Raw genomic sequence first — 20,663 nt, 5'->3', positions numbered from 1 at the left:
CCCCGAATCCTTACCCTCACCCGTCCCCTAATCCTAACCCGTACGCTAACACTAACCCGTGCCCTCACACGTACGCTCACCCTAAAGCGTTGTCGTACCCTCACCTGGACCCTAAACCGTCCCTGTCCCCTAACCCTAACCCTAGCCCGAACCCTAACCCTAACCCTTCCCCGAAGCCTTACCCTCACCCGTCCCCTAATCCTAACCCGTACGCTAACACTAACACGCGCCCTCACACGTACGCTCACCGTAAAGCGTTGTCGTACCCTCACCTGGACCCTAAACCGTTCCCGTCCCCTAACCCTAACCCTAGCCCGAACCCTAACCCTAACACTTCCCTGAAACCTTACCCTCACCCGTCCCCTAATCCTAACCCGTCCGCTAACACTAACCCGCGCCCTCACACGTACGCTCACCATAAAGTGTTGTCGTACACTCACCTGGACCCTAAACCGTCCCCGTCCCCTAACCCTAACCCTAGCCCGAACCCTAAACCTAACCCTTCCCTGAAGCCTTACCCTCACCCGTCCCCTAATCCTAACCCATACTCTAACACTAACCGGTACCCTCACACGTACGCTCACCCTAAAGCGTTGTCGTACCTTCACCTGGACCCTAAACCGTCCCCGTCCCCTAAACCTAACCCTACTCCGAACGCTAACCCTATCCCTTCCCCGAAGCCTTACCCTCACCCGTCCCCTAATCCTAATCCGTACGCTAACACTAACCCGTGCCCTCACACGTACGCTCACCCTAAAGCGTTATCGAACCCTCACCTGGAGCCTAAACTGTCCCCGTCCCCTAACCCTAACCCTAGCCCGAACCCTAATCCTAAACTTTCCCCGAAGCCTTACCCTCACCCGTCCCCTAATCCTAACCCGTACGCTAACACTAACCCGTGCCCTCACACGTACACTCACCCTAAAGCGTTGTCGTACCCTCACCTGGAACATAAACCATCCCTGTCCCCTAACCCTAACCCTAGCCCGAACCCTAACCCTAACCCTTCCCCGAAGCCTTACCCTCACCCGTACCCTAATCCTAAACCGTACGCTAACACTAACCCGCACCCTCACATGTACGCTCACCCTAAAGCGTTGTCGTACCATCACCTGGACCCTAAACCGTCCCCGTCCCCTAACCCTAACCCTAGCCCGAACCCTAACCCTAACCCTTCCCCGAAGCCTTACCCTCACCCGACCCCTAATCCTAACCCGTGCGCTAACACTAACCCGCGCCCTCACACGTATGCTCACCCTAAAGCGTTGTCGTACCCTCACCTGGACCCTAAACTGTCCCCGTCCCCTAACCCTAGCCCTAGCCCGAACCCTAACCCTATCCCTTCCCCGAAGCCTTACCCTCACCCGTCCCCTAATCCTAACCCGTACGCTAACACTATCCCACGCCCTCACACGTACGCTCACCCTAAAGTGTTGTCGTACCCTCACCTGGACCCTAAACCGTCCCCGTCCCCTAACCCTAACCATAGCCCGAACCCTAACCCTAACCCTTCCCCGTAGCCTTACCCTCACTCGTCCCCTAATCCTAACCCGTACGCTAACACTAACCCGCGCCCTCACACGTACGCTAACCCTAAAGCGTTGTCGTACCCTCACCTGGACCCTAAACCGTTCCCGTCCCCTAACCCTAACCCTAGCCCGAACCCTAACCCTTCCCCGAAGCCTTACCCTCACCCGTCCCCTAATCCTAACCTGGACACTAACACTAACCCACGCCCTCACACGTACGCTCACCCTAAAGGGTTGTCGTACCCTCACCTGGACCCTAAACCGTCCCCGTCCCCTAAACCTAACCCTAGCCCGAACCCTAACCCTAACTCTTCCCCGAAGCCTTACCCTCACCCGTCCCCTAATCCTAACCCGTACGCTAACACTAACCCGCGCCCTCACACGTACGGTCACCCTAAAGCGTTGTCGTACCCTCACCTAGACCCTAAACCTTCCCCGTCCCCTAACCCTAACCCTAGCCCGAACCCGAACCCTAACACTTCCCCGAAGCCTTACCCTCACCCGTCCCCTAATCCTAACCCGTACGCTAAACTAACCCGTGCCCTCACACATACGCTCACCCTAAAGCGTTGTCGTACCCTCATCTGGACCCTAAACCGTCCCCGTCCCCTAACCCTAACCCAAACCCTAAAACTAACCCTTCCCTGATTCCTTACCCTCACCCGTCCCCTAATCCTAACCCGTACGCTAACACTAACCCGTGCCCTCACACGTACGCTCACCCTAAAGCGTTGTCGTACCCTCATCTGGACCCTAAACCGTCCCCGTCCCCTATACCTAACACTACTCCGAACCCAAACCCTAACCTTTCCCGAAGCCTTGCACTCACCCGTCCCCTAATCCTAATCCGTACGCTAACACTAACCCGCGCCCTCACACGTACGCTCACCCTAAAGCGTTGTCGAACCCTCACCTGGTCCCTAAACCGTCCCCGTCCCCTAACCCTAACCCTACCCCGAACCCTAATCCTAAACTTTCCCCGAAGCCTTACCCTCACCCGTCCCCTAATCCTAACCCGTACGCTAACACTAACCCATGCCCTCACATGTACGCTCACCCTAAAGCGTTGTCGTACCCTCACCTGGACCCTAAACAGTCCCCGTTCCCTAACCCTAACCCTAGCCCGAACCCTCACCCTAACCCTTCCCCGAAGCCTTACCCTCACCCGTCCCTAATCCTAACCCGTACGCTAACACTAACCCGTGCCCTCACACGTACGCTCACCCTAAAGCGTTGTCGTACCCTCACCTGGACCATAAACCGTCCCCGTCCCCTAACCCTAACCCTAGCCCGAACACTAACCCTAACCCTTCCCCGAAGCCTTACCCTCTCCCGTCCACTAATCCTAACCCGTACGCTAACTCTAACCCGTGCCCTCACACGTACGCTCACCCTAAAGCGTTGTCGTAGCCTCACCTGGACCCTAAACCGTCCCCGTCCCCTAACCCTAACCCTAGCCCGAACCCTAACCCTAACCCTTCCCCGACGCCTTACCCTCACCCGTCCCCTAATCCTAACCCGTACGCTAACACTAACCCGCGCCCTCACACGTACGCTCACCCTGAAGTGTTGTCGTACCCTCACCTGGACCCTAAACTGTCCCCGTCCCCTAACCCTAACCCTAGCCCGAACCCTAAACCTAACCCTTCCCCAAAGCCTTATCCTCACACGTCCCCTAATCCTAACCCGTACGCTAACACTAACCCGCGCCCTCACACGTACGCTCACCCTGAAGCGTTGTCGTACCCTCACCTGGACCCGAAACCGTCCCCGTCCCCTAACCCTAACCCTAGCGCGAACAATAAATCTAACCCTTCCACGAAGCCTTACCCTCACCCGTCCCCTAATGTTAACCCGGACGCTAACACTAACCCACGCCCTCACACGTACGCTCACCCTAAAGCATTGCGGTACCCTCACCTGGACCCTAAACCGTCCCCGTCCCCTAACCCTAACCCTAGCCCGAACCCTAACCCTAACCCTTCCCCGAAGCCTTACCCTCACCCGTCCCCTAATCCTAACCCGTACGGTAACACTAACCCGCGCCCTCACACGTACGCTCACCATAAAGCGTTGTCGTACCCTCACCTGGAACCTAAACCATCCCCGTCCCCTAACCCTAACCCTAGCCCGAACCCTAACCCTAACCCTTCCCCGAAGCCTTACCCTCACCCGTCCCCTAATCCTAACACGTACGCTAACACTAACCCGCGCCCTCAAACGTACGCTCACCCTAAAGCGTTGTCGTACCCTCACCTGGACCCTAAACCATCCCCGGCCCCTAACCCTAACTCTAGCCCGAACCCTAACCCTAACCCTTCCCTGAAGCCTTACCCTCACCCTTCCCTTAATCCTAACCCGTACGCTAACACTAACCCGCGCCCTCACACGTACGCTCACCCTAAAGCGTTGTCGTACCCTCACCTGGACCCTAAACCGTCCCCGTCCCCTAACCCTAATCCTAGCCCGAACCCTAACCCTAACACTTCCCCGAAACCTTACCCTCACCCGTCCCCTAATCCTAACCCATAGGCTAACACTAACCCGCGCCCTCACACGTACGCTAACCCTAAAGCGTTGTTGTACCCTCACCTGGACCCTAAACCGTCCCCAACCCCTAACGCTAACCCTAGCCCGAACCCTAACCCCAAACTTTCCCCGAAGCCTTACCCTCACCCGTCCCCTAATCCTAACCCGTACGCTAACACTAACCCGCGCCCTCACATGTACGCTCACCCTAAAGTATTGTCGTACCCTCATCTGGACCCTAAACCGTCGCCGTACCCTAACCCTAACCGTAACCCTAGCCTGAATCCTAACCCTAAGCCTTCCCCGAAGCCTTACCCTCACCCGTCCCCTAATCCTAACCCGTACAGTAACACTAACCCGTGCCCTCACACGTACGCTCACCCTAAAGCGTTGTCGTACCGTCACCTGGACCCTAAACCGTCCCCAACCCCTAACCCTAACCCTAGCCCGAACCCTAACCCTAACCCTTCCCCGAAGCCTTACCCTCACCCGTCCCCTAATCCTAACCCGTATGCTAACACTAACCCACGCCCTCACACATACGCTCAACCTAAAGCGTTGTCGTACCCTCACCTGCACCCTAAACCGTCCCCGTCCCCTAACCCTAACCCTAGCCCGAACCCTAACCCTAACCCTTCCCCGAAGCCTTACCCTCACCCGTCCCCTAATCCTAACCCGTACGCTAACACTAACCCGTGCCCTCACACGTACGCTCACCCTAAAGCGTTGTCGTACCCTCACCTGGACCATAAACCGTCCCCGTCCCCTAACCCTAACCCTAGCCCGAACCCTAACCCTAACCCTTCCCCGAAGCCTTACCCTCTCCCGTCCACTAATCCTAACCCGTACGCTAACACTAACCCGCACGCTCACATGTACGCTCACCCTAAAGCGTTGTCGTAGCCTCACCTGGACCCTAAACCGTCCCCGTCCCCTCACCCTAACCCTAGCGCGAACAATAACTCTAACCCTTCCACGAAGCCTTACCCTCATCCTTCCCCTACTGTTAAACCGTACGCTAACACTAACCCACGCCCTCACACGTACGCTCACCCTAAAGCATTGCGGTACCCTCACCTGGACCCTAAACCGTCCCCGTCCCCTAACCCTAACCCTAGCCCGAACCCTAACCCTAACCCTTCCCCGAAGCCTTACCCTCACCCGTCCCCTAATCCTAACCCGTACGCTAACACTAACCCGCGCCCTCACACGTACGCTCACCCTAAAGCGTTGTCGTACCCTCACCTGGACCCTAAACCGTCCCCGTCCCCTAACCCTAATCCTAGCCCGAACCCTAACCCTAACACTTCCCCGAAACCTTACCCTCACCCGTCCCCTAATCCTAACCCGTAGGCTAACACTAACCCACGCCCTCACACGTACGTTCACCCTCAAGCGTTGTTGTACCCTCACCTGGACCCTAAACCGTCCCCAACACCTAACGCTAACCCTAGCCCGAACCCTAACCCCAAACTTTCCCCGAAGCCTTACCCTCACCCTTCCCCTAATCCTAACCCGTACGCTAACACTAACCCGCGCCCTCACACGTACGCTCACCCTAAAGCGTTGTCGTACCCTCACCTGGACCCTAAAGCGTCCTCGTCCCCTAATCCTAACCCTAGCCCGAACCCTAACCCTAACCCTTCCCCGAAGCCTTACCCTCACCCGTCCCTTAATCCTAAGCCGTACGCTAACACTAACCCGTGCCCTCACATGTACGCTCACCCTGAAGTGTTGTCGTACCCTCACCTGGACCCTAAACCGTCCCAGTCCGCTATCCCTAATCCTAGCCCGAAACCTATCCCTAACCGTTCCCCGAAGCCTTACACTCACCCGTCCCCTAATCGTAACGTGTACATTAATACTAACCCGCGACCTCACACGTACGCTCACCCTAAAGCGTTGTCGTACCCTCACCTGGACCCTAAACCGTCCCTGTCCCCTAACAATAACCCTAGCCCGAATCTTAACCTTAACCCTTCCCCGAAGCCTTACCCTCACCCGTTCCCTAAACCTAACCAGGACACTAACACTAACCCACGCCCTCACACATACGCTCACCCTAAAGCGTTGTCTTACCCTCACCTGGACGCTAAACCGTCCCCGACGCCTAACCCTAACCCTAGCCGAAACCCTAACCCTAACCCTTCCCCAAAGCCTTACCCTCACCCGTCCCCTAATCCTAACCCGTATGCTAACACTAACCCGCGCCCTCACACGTATGCTCACCCTAAAGCGTTGTCGTACCCTCACCTGGACCCTAAACCGTCCCCGTCCCCTAACCCTAACCCTAGCCCAAACCCTAACACTAACCCTTCCCCGAATCCTTACCCTCACTCGTCCCCTAATCCTAACCCGTACGCTAACACTAACCCGTGCCCTCACACGTACGCTCACCCTAAAGCGTTGTCGTACCCTCACCTGGACCGTAAACCCTCCCCATCCCCTAACCCTAACCCGAGGCCGAAACCTAACCCTAACCCTTCCCCAAAGCCTTACCCTCACCCGTACCCTAATGCTAACCTGTACGCTAACACTAACCCGCGCCCTCACACGTACGCTCACCCTAAAGCGTTGTCGTACCCTCACCTGGACCCTTAACCGTCCCCGTCCCCTAACCCTAACCCTAGCCCGAACCCTAACCCTAACCCTTCCCCGAAGCCTTACCCTCACCCGTCCCCTAATCCTAACCCGTACACTAACACTAACCCGTGCCCTCACACGTACGCTCACCCTAAAGCGTTGTCGTACCCTCACCTGGACCCTAAACCGTCCCCGTCCCCTAACCCTAACCATAGCCCAAACCCCTAACACTAATCCTTCCCCGAATCCTTACCCTCACCCGTCCCCTAATCCTAACCCGTATGCTAACACTAACCCGCGCCCTCACACGTATGCTCACCCTAAAGCGTTGTCGTACCCTCACCTGGACCCTAATCCGTCCCCGACCCCTAACCCTAACCCTAGCCCGAACCCTAACCCTAAACCTTCCCCAAAGCCTTACCCTCACTCGTCCCCTAATCCTAACCCGTACGCTAAAACTAACCCGCGCCCTCACACGTACGGTCACCCTGAAGCGTTGTCATACCCTCACCTGGACCCTAAACCGTCCCCGTCCCCTAACCCTAACCCTAGCCCGAACCCTAAACCTAACCCTTCCCCGAAGCCTTACCCTCACCCGTCCCCTAATGCTAACCTGTACGCTAACACTAACCCGCGCCCTCACACGTACGCTCACCCTGAAGCGTTGTCGTACCCTCACCTGGACCCTAAACCGTCCCCATCCCCTAACCCTAACCCTAGCCCGAACCCTAACCCTAACTCCTCCCCGTAGCCTTAACCTCTCCCGTCCCTTAATCCTAACAAGTACGCTAACACTAACCCGCGCCCTCACACGTACGCTCACCCTGAAGCGTTGTCGTACCCTCACCTGGACCCTAAACCGTCCCCGTCCCCTAACCCTAACCCTAGCCCGAACCCTAACCCTAAACCTTCCCCGAAGCCTTACCCTCACCCGTCCCATAATCCTGACCCGTATGCTAACACTAACCTGTGCCCTCACACGTACGCTCACCCTAAAGCATTGTCATACCCTCACCTGGACCCTAAACCGTCCCCAACCCCTAACCCTAACCCTAGCCCGAACCCTAACCCTTAACCTTCCCCGAAACCTTAACCTCCCCCGTCCCCTAATCCTAACACGTATGCTAACACTAACCCGCGCCCTCACACGTATGCTCACCCTAAAGCGTTGTCATACACTCACCTGGACCCTAAACCGTCCCTGTCCCGAAACCCTAACCCTAGCCCGAACCCTAACCCTAAACCTTCCCCGAAGCCTTACCCTCACCCGTCCCCTAATCCTAACCCGTACGGTAACACTAACCCGCGCCCTCACACGTACGCTCACCATAAAGCGTTGTCGTACCCTCACCTGGAACCTAAACCATCCCCGTCCCCTAACCCTAACCCTAGCCCGAACCCTAACCCTAACCCTTCCCCGAAGCCTTACCCTCACCCGTTCCCTAATCCTAACACGTACGCTAACACTAACCCGCGCCCTCAAACGTACGCTCACCCTAAAGCGTTGTCGTACCCTCACCTGGACCCTAAACCGTCCCCGGCCCCTAACCCTAACCCTAGCCCGAACCCTAACCCTAACCCTTCCCTGAAGCCTTACCCTCACCCTTCCCTTAATCCTAACCCGTACGCTAACACTAACCCGCGCCCTCACACGTACGCTCACCCTAAAGCGTTGTCGTACCCTCACCTGGACCCTAAACCGTCCCCGTCCCCTAACCCTAATCCTAGCCCGAACCCTAACCCTAACACTTCCCCGAAACCTTACCCTCAACCGTCCCCTAATCCTAACCCGTAGGCTAACACTAACCCGCGCCCTCACACGTACGCTAACCCTAAAGCGTTGTTGTACCCTCACCTGGACCCTAAACCGTCCCCAACCCCTAACGCTAACCCTAGCCCGAACCCAAACCCCAAACTTTCCCCGAAGCCTTACCCTCACACTTCCCCTAATGCTAAACCGTACGCTAACACTAACCCGTGCCCTCACACGTACGCTCACCCTAATGTGTTGTCGTACCCTCACCTGGACCCTAAACCGTCCCCGTCCCCTAACCCTAACCCTAGCCCGAACCCTAACCCTAACCCTTCCCCGAAGCCTTACCCTCACCCGTCCTCTAATCCTAACCCGTACGCTAACACTAACCTGTGCTCTCACACGTACGCTCACCCTAAAGCGTTGTCGTAACCTCACATGGACCCTAAACCCTCCCCGTCCCCTAACACTAACCCTAGGCCGAACCCTAACCCTGACCCTTCCCCGAAGCCTTACCCTCACCCATCCCCTATTGCTAACCCGTACACTAACAATAACCTGCGCCCTCACATTACGCTCACCCTAAAGCATTGTAGTACCCTCACCTGGACCCTAAACCGTCCCCGTCCCCTAACCCTAACCCTAGTCCGAACCCTAACCCTAACCCTTCCCCGAAGCCTTACCCTCACCCGTCCCCTAATCCTAACCCGTACACTAACACTAACCCGCGCCCTCATACGTACGCTCACCCTAAATCGTTGTCGTACCCTCACCTGGACCCTAAACCGTCCCCGTCCCCTAACCCTAACCCTAGCCCGAACACTAACCGTAACCCTTCCCCGAAGCCTTACCCTCACCCGTCCCCTAATCCTAACCCGTACGCTAACACTAACCCGCGCCCTCACACGTATGCTCACCCTAAAGCGTTGTCGTACCCTCACCTGGACCCTAAAGCGTCCTCGTCCCCTAATCCTAAACCTAGCCCGAACCCTAACCCTAACCCTTCCCCAAAGCCTTACCGTCACCCGTCCCCTAATCCTAACCCGTACGTTAACACTAACCCGCGCCCTCACACGTTCGCTCACACTAAAGTGTTGTCGTACCCTCACCTGGACCCTAAACCGTCCCCTTTCCCTAACCCTAACCCTAGGCCGAACCCTAACCCTAAACCTTCCCCGAAGCCTTACCCTCACCCGTCCCTTAATCCTAAGCCGTACGCTAACACTAACCCGTGCCCTCACACGTACGCTCACCCTGAAGCGTTGTCATACCCTCACCTGGACCCTAAACCGTCTCAGTCCGCTATCCCTAATCCTAGCCCGAAACGTAACCCTAACCCTTCCCGGAAGCCTTACCCTCACCCGTCCCCTAATCCTAACCCGTACGCTAACACTAACCCACGCCCTCACACGTACGCTCACCCTAAAGCGTTGTCGTACCCTCACCTGGACCCTAAACCGTCCCCGTCCCCTAAACCTAACCCTAGCCCGAACCCTAACCCTAACCCTTCCCCAAAGCCTTACCCTCACCCGTCCCCTAATCCTAACCCGTTCGCTAACACTAAGCCGTGCCCTCACACGTACGCTCACCCTAAAGCGTTGTCGTTCCCTCACCTGGACCCTAAACCGACCCCGTCCCCTAAACCTAACCCTAGCCGGAACCCTAACCCTAACCCTTCCCTGAAACCTTACCCTCACACGTCCCCTAATCCTAACCCGTACGCTAACACTAACCCGCGCCCTCACACGTACGCTCACCCTAAAGCGTTGTCGTACCCTCACCTGGACCCTTAACCATCCCCGTCCCCTAACCCTAACCCCAGCCCGAACCCTAACCCTAACCCTTCCCCGAAGCCTTACCCTCACCCGTCCCCTAATCCTAACCCGTTCGCTAACACTAACCCGTGCCCTCACACGTACGCTCACCCTAAAGCGTTGTTGTACCCTCACCTGGACCCTAAACTGTCCCCGTCCCCTAACCCTAACACTAGCCCGAAACCTAACCCTAACCGTTCCCCGAAGCCTTACACTCACCCGTCCCCTAATCGTAACCTGTACGCTAATACTAACCCGCGACCTCACACGTACGCTTACCCTAAAGCGTTGTCGTACCCTCACCTGGACCCTAAACCGTCCCTGTCCCCTAACAATAACCCTAGCCCGAATCTTAACCTTAACCCTTCCCCGAAGCCTTACCCTCACCCGTTCCCTAAACCTAACCGGGACACTAACACTAACCCACGCCCTCACACGTACGCTCACCCTAAAGCGTTGTCTTACCCTCACCTGGACGCTAAACCGTCCCCGACGCCTAACCCTAACCCTAGCCGAAACCCTAACCCTAAACCTTCCCCAAAGCCTTACCCTCACCCGTCCCCTAATCCTAACCCGTATGCTAACACTAACCCGCACCCTCACACGTACGCTCACCCTAAAGCGTTGTCGTACCCTCACCTGGACCCTAAACCGTCCCCGTCCCCTAACCCTAACCCTAGTCCAAACCCTAACACTAACCCTTCCCCGAATCCTTACCCTCACCCGTCCCCTAATCCTAACCCGTACGCTAACACTAACCCGTGCCCTCACACGTACGCTCACCCTAAAGCGTTGTCGTACGCTCACAGGACCGTAAACCCTCCCCATCCCCTAACCCGAACCCTAGGCCGAAACCTAACCCTAACCCTTCCCCAAAGCCTTACCCTCACCCGTACCCTAATGCTAACCTGTACGCTAACACTAACCCGCGCCCTCACACGTACGCTCACCCTAAAGCGTTGTCGTACCCTCACCTGGACCCTTAACCGTCCCCGTCCCCTAACCCTAACCCTAGCCCGAACCCTAACCCTAACCCTTCCCCGAAGCCTTACCCTCACCCGTCCCCTAATCCTAACCCGTACACTAACACTAACCCCTGCCCTCACACGTATGCTCACCCTAAAGCGTTGTCGTACCCTCACCTGGACCCTAAACCGTCCCCATCCTTTAACCCTAACCCTAGCCCGAACCCTAACCCTAACTCCTCCCCGTAGCCTTAACCTCTCCCGTCCCTTAATCCTAACAAGTACGCTAACACTAACCCGCGCCCTCACACGTACGCTCACCCTGAAGCGTTGTCGTACCCTCACCTGGACCCTAAACCGTCCCCGTCCCCTAACCCTAACCCTAGCCCGAACCCTAACCCTAACCCTTCCCCGAAGCCTTACCCTCACCCGTCCCCTAATCCTGACCCGTACGCTAACACTAACCTGTGCCCTCACACGTACGCTCACCCTAAAGCATTGTCATACCCTCACCTGGACCCTAAACCGTCCCCAACCCGTAACCCTAACCCTAGCCCGAACCCTAACCCTTAACCTTCCCCGAAGCCTTACCCTCCCCCGTCCCCTAATCCTAACACGTATGCTAACACTAACCCGCGCCCTCACACGTATGCTCACCCTAAAGCGTTGTCGTACCCTCACCTGGACCCTAAACCGTCCCCGTCCCCTAACCCTAACCCTAGCCCGAACCCTAACCCTAACCCTTCCCAAAGCCTTACTCTCACCCGTCCCCTAATCCTAACCCGTACGCTAACACTAACCGGTGCCCTCACACGTACGCTCACCCTAAAGCGTTGTCGTACCCTCACCTGGACCCTAAACCATCCCCGTCCCCTAACCCTAACCCTAGCCCGAACCCTAACCCTAACCCTTCTCCGAAGCCTTACCCTCACCCGTCCCCTAATCCTAACCCGTACACTAACACTAACCCGCGCCCTCACATGTACGCTCACCCTAAAGTATTGTCGTACCCTCATCTGGACCCTAAACCGTCGCCGTACCCTAACCCTAACCCTAACCCTAGCCTGAATCCTAACCCTAAGCCTTCCCCGAAGCCTTACCCTCACCCGTCCCCTAATCCTAACCCGTACAGTAACACTAACCCGTGCCCTCACACGTACGCTCACCCTAAAGCGTTGTCGTACCCTCACCTGGACCCTAAACCGTCCCCAACCCCTAACCCTAACCCTAGCCCGAACCCTAACCCTAACCCTTCCTCGAAGCCTTACCCTCACCCGTCCCCTAATCCTAACCCGTATGCTAACACTAACCCACGCCCTCACACATACGCTCAACCTAAAGCGTTGTCGTACCCTCACCTGCACCCTAAACCGTCCCCGTCCCCTAACCCTAACCCTAGCCCGAACCCTAACCCTAACCCTTCCCCGAAGCCTTACCCTCACCCGTCCCCTAATCCTAACCCGTACGCTAACACTAACCCGTGCCCTCACACGTACGCTCACCCTAAAGCGTTGTCGTACCCTCACCTGGACCATAAACCGTCCCCGTCCCCTAACCCTAACCCTAGCCCGAACCCTAACCCTAACCCTTCCCCGAAGCCTTACCCACTCCCGTCCACTAATCCTAACCCGTACGCTAACACTAACCCGCACGCTCACATGTACGCTCACCCTAAAGCGTTGTCGTAGCCTCACCTGGACCCTAAACCGTCCCCGTCCCCTCACCCTAACCCTAGCGCGAACAATAACTCTAACCCTTCCACGAAGCCTTACCCTCATCCTTCCCCTACTGTTAAACCGTACGCTAACACTAACCCACGCCCTCACACGTACGCTCACCCTAAAGCATTGCGGTACCCTCACCTGGACCCTAAACCGTCCCCGTCCCCTAACCCTAACCCTAGCCCGAACCCTAACCCTAACCCTTCCCCGAAGCCTTACCCTCACCCGTCCCCTAATCCTAACCCGTACGCTAACACTAACCCGCGCCCTCACACGTACGCTCACCCTAAAGCGTTGTCGTACCCTCACCTGGACCCTAAACCGTCCCCGTCCCCTAACCCTAATCCTAGCCCGAACCCTAACCCTAACACTTCCCCGAAACCTTACCCTCACCCGTCCCCTAATCCTAACCCGTAGGCTAACACTAACCCACGCCCTCACACGTACGTTCACCCTAAAGCGTTGTTGTACCCTCACCTGGACCCTCAACCGTCCCCAACACCTAACGCTAACCCTAGCCCGAACCCTAACCCCAAACTTTCCCCGAAGCCTTACCCTCACCCTTCCCCTAATCCTAACCCGTACGCTAACACTAACCCGCGCCCTAACACGTACGCTCACCCTAAAGCGTTGTCGTACCCTCACCTGGACCCTAAAGCGTCCTCGTCCCCTAATCCTAACCCTAGCCCGAACCCTAACCCTACCCCTTCCCCAAAGCCTTACCGTCACCCGTCCCCTAATCCTAACCCGTACGTTAACACTAACCCGCGCCCTCACACGTTCGCTCACACTAAAGTGTTGTCGTACCCTCACCTGGACCCTAAACCGTCCCCTTTCCCTAACCCTAACCCTAGCCCGAACCCTAACCCTAACCCTTCCCCGAAGCCTTACCCTCACCCGTCCCTTAATCCTAAGCCGTACGCTAACACTAACCCGTGCCCTCACATGTACGCTCACCCTGAAGCGTTGTCGTACCCTCACCTGGACCCTAAACCGTCCCAGTCCGCTATCCCTAATCCTAGCCCGAAACCTAACCCTAACCGTTCCCCGAAGCCTTACACTCACCCGTCCCCTAATCGTAACCTGTACATTAATACTAACCCGCGACCTCACACGTACGCTCACCCTAAAGCGTTGTCGTACCCTCACCTGGACCCTAAACCGTCCCTGTCCCCTAACAATAACCCTAGCCCGAATCTTAACCTTAACCCTTCCCCGAAACCTTACCCTCACCCGTTCCCTAAACCTAACCAGGACACTAACACTAACCCACGCCCTCACACATACGCTCACCCTAAAGCGTTGTCTTACCCTCACCTGGACGCTAAACCGTCCCCGACGCCTAACCCTAACCCTAGCCGAAACCCTAACCCTAACCCTTCCCCAAAGCCTTACCCTCACCCGTCCCCTAATCCTAACCCGTATGCTAACACTAACCCGCGCCCTCACACGTATGCTCACCCTAAAGTGTTGTCGTACCCTCACCTGGACCCTAAACCGTCCCCGTCCCCTAACCCTAACCCTAGCCCAAACCCTAACACTAACCCTTCCCCGAATCCTTACCCTCACTCGTCCCCTAATCCTAACCCGTACGCTAACACTAACCCGTGCCCTCACACGTACGCTCACCCTAAAGCGTTGTCGTACCCTCACTTGGACCGTAAACCCTCCCCATCCCCTAACCCTAACCCTAGGCCGAAACCTAACCCTAACCCTTCCCCAAAGCCTTACCCTCACCCGTACCCTAATGCTAACCTGTACGCTAACACTAACCCGAGCCCTCACACGTACGCTCACCCTAAAGCGTTGTCGTACCCTCACCTGGACCCTTAACCGTCCCCGTCCCCTAACCCTAACCCTAGCCCGAACCCTAACCCTAACTCCTCCCCGTAGCCTTAACCTCTCCCGTCCCTTAATCCTAACAAGTACGCTAACACTAACCCGCGCCCTCACACGTACGCTCACCCTGAAGCGTTGTCGTACCCTCACCTGGACCCTAAACCGTCCCCGTCCCCTAACCCTAACCCTAGCCTGAACCCTAACCCTAAACCTTCCCCGAAGCCTTACCCTCACCCGTCCCATAATCCTGACCCGTATGCTAACACTAACCTGTGCCCTCACACGTACGCTCACCCTAAAGCATTGTCATACCCTCACCTGGACCCTAAACCGTCCCCAACCCCTAACCCTAACCCTAGCCCGAACCCTAACCCTTAACCTTCCCCGAAACCTTAACCTCCCCCGTCCCCTAATCCTAACACGTATGCTAACACTAACCCGCGCCCTCACACGTATGCTCACCCTAAAGCGTTGTCATACCCTCACCTGGACCCTAAACCGTCCCTGTCCCCAAACCCTAACCCTAGCCCGAACCCTAACCCTAACCCTTCCCCGAAGCCTTACCCTCACCCGTCCCCTAATCCTAACCTGGACACTAACACTAACCCGCGCCCTCACACGTACGCTCACCCTGAAGCGTTGTCGTACCCTCACCTGGACCCTAAACCGTCCCCGTCCCCTAACCCTAACCCTATCCCGAACCCTAACCCTAAAACTTCCCCGAAGCCTTACCCTCACCCGTCCCTAATCCTGACCCGTACGCTAACACTAACCTGTGCCCTTACACGTACGCTCACCCTAAAGCATTGTCATACCCTCACCTGGACCCTAAACCGTCCCCAACCCCTAACCCTAACCCTAGCCTGAACCCGAACCCTAACCCTTCCCCGAAGCCTTACTCTCACCCGTACCCTAATCCTAACCTGTACGCTAACACTAAGCCGTGCCCTCACACGTACGCTCACCCTAAAGCGTTGTCGTTCCCTCACCTGGACCCTAAACCGTCCCCGTCCCCTAACCCTAACCCTAGCCCGAACCCTAACCCTAACACTTCCCCGAAGCCTTACCCTCACCCGTCCCATAATCCTAACACGTACGCTAACACTAACCGGTGCCCTCACACGTACGCTCACGCTAAAGCGTTGTCATACCCTCACCTGGACCCTAAACCATCCCCGTCCCCTAACCCTAACCCTAGCCCGAACCCTAACCCTAACCCTTCCCCGAAGCCTTACCCTCACCCGTCCCCTAATCCTAACACGTACACTAACACTAACCCGCGCCCTCACATGTACGCTCACACTAAAGTATTGTCGTACCCTCATCTGGACCCTAAACCGTCGCCGTACCCTAACCCTAACCCTAACCCTAGCCTGAATCCTAACCCTAAGCCTTCCCCGAAGCCTTACCCTCACCCGTCCCCTAATCCTAACCCGTACAGTAACACTAACCCGTGCCCTCACACGTACGCTCACCCTAAAGCGTTGTCGTACCCTCACTTGGACCCTAAACCGTCCCCAACCCCTAACCCTAACCCTAGCCCGAACCCTACCCCTAACGCTTCCCCGAAGCCTTACCCTAACCCGTCCCCTAATCCTAACCCGTATGCTAACACTAACCCACGCCCTCACACGTACACTCAACCTAAAGCGTTGTCGTACCCTCACCTGCACCCTAAACCGTCCCCGTCCCCTAACCCTAACCCTAGCCCGAACCCTAACCCTAACCCTTCCCCGAAGCCTTACCCTCACCCGTCCCCTAATCCTAACCCGTACGCTAACACTAACCCGTGCCCTCACACGTACGCTCACCCTAAAGCGTTGTCGTACCCTCACCTGGACCATAAACCGTCCCCGTCCCCTAACCCTAACCCTAGCCCGATCCCTAACCCTAACAGTTCCCCGAAGCCTTACCCTCTCCCGTCCACTAATCCTAACCCGTACGCTAACACTAACCCGCACGCTCACATGTACGCTCACCCTAAAGCGTTGTCGTAGCCTCACCTGGACCCTAAACCGTCCCCGTCCCCTAACCCTAACCCTAGCGCAAACAATAACTCTAACCCTTCCACGAAGCCTTACCCTCACCCGTCCCCTAATGTTAACCCGTACGCTAAGACTAACCCACGCCCTCACACGTACGTTCACCCTAAAGCATTGCGGTACCCTCACCTGGACCCTAAACTGTCCCCGTCCCCTAACCCTAACCCTAGCCCGAACCCTAACCCTAACCCTTCCCCGAAGCCTTACCCTCACCCGTCCCCTAATCCTAACCCGTACGGTAACACTAACCCGCGCCCTCACACGTACGCTCACCATAAAGCGTTGTCGTACCCTCACCTGGAACCTAAACCATCCCCGTCCCCTAACCCTAACCCTAGCCCGAACCCTAACCCTAACCCTTCCCCGAAGCCTTACCCTCACCCGTCCCCTAATCCTAACACGTACGCTAACACTAACCCGCGCCCTCAAACGTACGCTCACCCTAAAGCGTTGTCGTACCCTCACCTGGACCCTAAACCGTCCCCGTCCCCTAACCCTAACCCTAGCCCGAACCCTAACCCTAACCCTTCCCCGAAGCCTTACCCTCACCCGTCCCCTAATCCTAACCCGTAGGCTAACACTAACCCGCGCCCTCACACGTACGTTCACCCTAAAGCGTTGTTGTACCCTCACCTGGACCCTAAACCGTCCCCAACACCTAACGCTAACCCTAGCCCGAACCCTAACCCCAAACTTTCCCCGAAGCCTTACCCTCACCCTTCACCTAATGCTAAACCGTACGCTAACACTAACCCGTGCCCTCACACGTACGCTCACCCTAATGTGTTGTCGTACCCTCACCTGGACCCTAAACCGTCCCCGTGCCCTAACCCTAACCCTAGCCCGAACCCTAACCCTAACCCTTCCCCGAAGCCTTACCCTCACCCGTCCTCTAATCCTAACCCGTACGCTAACACTAACCTGTGCTCTCACACGTACGCTCACCCTAAAGCGTTGTCGTAACCTCACATGGACCCTAAACCCTCCCCGTCCCCTAACACTAACCCTAGGCCGAACCCTAACCCTGACCCTTCCCCGAAGCCTTACCCTCACCCATCCCCTATTGCTAACCCGTACACTAACACTAACCTGCGCCCTCACATTACGCTCACCCTAAAGCATTGTAGTACACTCACCTGGACCCTAAACCGTCCCCGTCCCCTAACCCTAACCCTAGACCGAACCCTAACCCTAACCCTTCCCCGAAGCCTTACCCTCACCCGTCCCCTAATCCTAACCTGTACACTAACACTAACCCGCACCCTCACATGTATGCTCACCTTAAAGCGTTGTCGTACCCTCACCTGGACCCTAAACCGTCCCCGTCCCCTAACCCTAACCCTAGTCCAAACCCTAACCCTAAAACTTCCCTGAAGCCTTACCTTCACCTGTCCCCTAATCCTAACCCGTACGCTAAGACTAACCCGCGCCCTCACACGTACGCTCACCCTAAAGCGTTGTCGTACCCTCACCTGGATCCTAAACCGTCCCCGTCCCCTAACCCTAACCCTAGTCCGAACCCTAACCCTAACCCTTCCCCGAAGCCTTAACCTCACCTGTCCCCTAATGCTAACCCGTACGCTAACACTAACCCGCACCCTCATACGTACGCTCACCCTAAATCGTTGTCGTACCCTCACCTGGACCCTAAACCGTCCCCGTCCCCTAACCCTAACCCTAGCCCGAACACTAACCCTAACCCTTCCCCGAAGCCTTACCCTCACCCGTCCCATAATCCTAACCCGTACGCTAACACTAACCCGCGCCCTCACATGTACGCTCACCCTAAAGCGTTGTCATACCCTCACCTGGACCCTAAAGCGTCCTCGTCCCCTAATCCTAACCCTAGCCCGAACCCTAACCCTAACCCTTCCCCAAAGCCTTACCGTCACCCGTCCCCTAATCCTAACCCGTACGTTAACACTAACCCGCGCCCTCACACTTTCGCTCACACTAAAGTGTTGTCGTACCCTCACCTGGACCCTAAACCGTCCCCTTTCCCTAACCCTAACCCTAGCCCGAACCCTAACCCTAACCCTTCCCCGAAGCCTTACCCTCACCCGTCCCTTAATCCTAAGCCGTACGCTAACACTAACCCGTGCCCTCACACGTACGCTCACCCTAAAGCGTTGTCGTACCCTCACCTGGACCCTAAACCGTCCCAGTCCGCTATCCCTAATCCTAGCCCGAAACCTAACCCTAACCCTTCCCGGAAGCCTTACCCTCACCCGTCCCCTAATCCTAACCCGTACGCTAACACTAACCCGCGCCCTCACACGTACGCTCACCCTAAAGCGTTGTCGTACCCTCACCTGGACCCTAAACCGTCCCCGTCCCTAAACCTAACCCTAGCCCGAACCCTAACCCTAACCCTTCCCCAAAGCCTTACCCTCACCCGTCCCCTAATCCTAACCCGTTCGCTAACACTAACCCGTGCCCTCACACGTACGCTCACCCTAAAGCGTTGTCGTACCCTCACCTGGACCCTAAACTGTCCCCGTCCCCTAACCCTAACACTAGCCCGAAACCTAACCCTAACCGTTCCCCGAAGCCTTACACTCACCCGTCCCCTAATCGTAACCTGTACGCTAATACTAACCCGCGACCTCACAGGTATGCTCACCCTAAAGCGTTGTCGTACCCTCACCTGGACCCTAAACCGTCCCTGTCCCCTAACAATAACCCTAGCCCGAATCTTAACCTTAACCCTTCCCCGAAGCCTTACCCTCACCCGTTCCCTAAACCTAAACGGGACACTAACACTAACCCACGCCCTCACACGTACGCTCACCCTAAAGCGTTGTCGTACCCTCACCTGGACCCTAAACCATCCCCGTCCCCTAACCCTAACCCTAGCCCGAACCCTAACCCTAAACCTTCCCTGAAGCCTTACCCTCACCCGTCCCCTAATCCTAACCCGTACACTAACACTAACCCATGCCCTCACACGTACGCTCACCCTAAAGTGTTGTCGTACCCTCACCTGGACCCTAAACAGTCCCCGTCCCCTAACCCTAACCCTAGCTCGAACCCTACCCCTAACGCTTCCCCTAAGCCTTACCCTCACCCGTCCCCTAATCCTAAACCGTACGCTAACACTAACCCGTGCCCTCACACGTACGCTCACCCTAAATCGTTGTCGTACCCTCACCTGGACCCTAAACCGTCCCCGTCCCCTAACCCTAACCCTAGCCCGAACCCTAACCCTAACCCTTCCCCGAATCCTTACCCTCACCCGTCCACTAATCCTAACCCGTACGCTAACACTAACACACGCCCTCACACGTACGCTCACCCTAAAGCGTTGTCGTACCCTCACCTGGACCCTAAACTGTTCCCGTCCCCTAATCCTAACCCTAGCCCAAACCCTAACCCTAACCCTTCCCCGAAGCCTTACACTCACCCGTCCCCTAATCCTAACCCGTACGCTAACAATAACCCACGCCCTCACACGTCCGCTCACCCTAAAGCATTGTCGTAACCTCACCTGGACCCTATACCGTTCCCGTCCCCTAACCCTAACCCGAACCCGAACCCTAACCCTAACCCTTCCCCGAAGCCTTACCCTCACCCGTCCCCTAATCCTAACCCGTACGCTAACACTAACCCGAGCCCTCACACGTACGCTCACCCTAAAGCGTGGTCGTACCCTCACCTGGACCCTAAACCGTCCCAAACCCCAACCCTAACCCTATCCCGAACCCTAACCCTAACCCTTCCCCGAAGCCTTACCCTCACCCGTCCCCTAATCCTAACCCGTACGCTAACACTAACCCGTGCCCTCACACGTACGCTCACCCTAATGCGTTGTCGTATCCTCACCTGGAATCTAAACCGTCCCCGTCCCCTAACCCTAACCCTAGCCCGAACCTTAACCCTAACACTTCC

Source organism: Orcinus orca, chromosome 17 (assembly GCF_937001465.1).
Source record: "Orcinus orca chromosome 17, mOrcOrc1.1, whole genome shotgun sequence".
Lineage (NCBI taxonomy): Eukaryota > Metazoa > Chordata > Mammalia > Artiodactyla > Delphinidae > Orcinus > Orcinus orca.
This window is presented reverse-complemented; position numbering follows the sequence as displayed.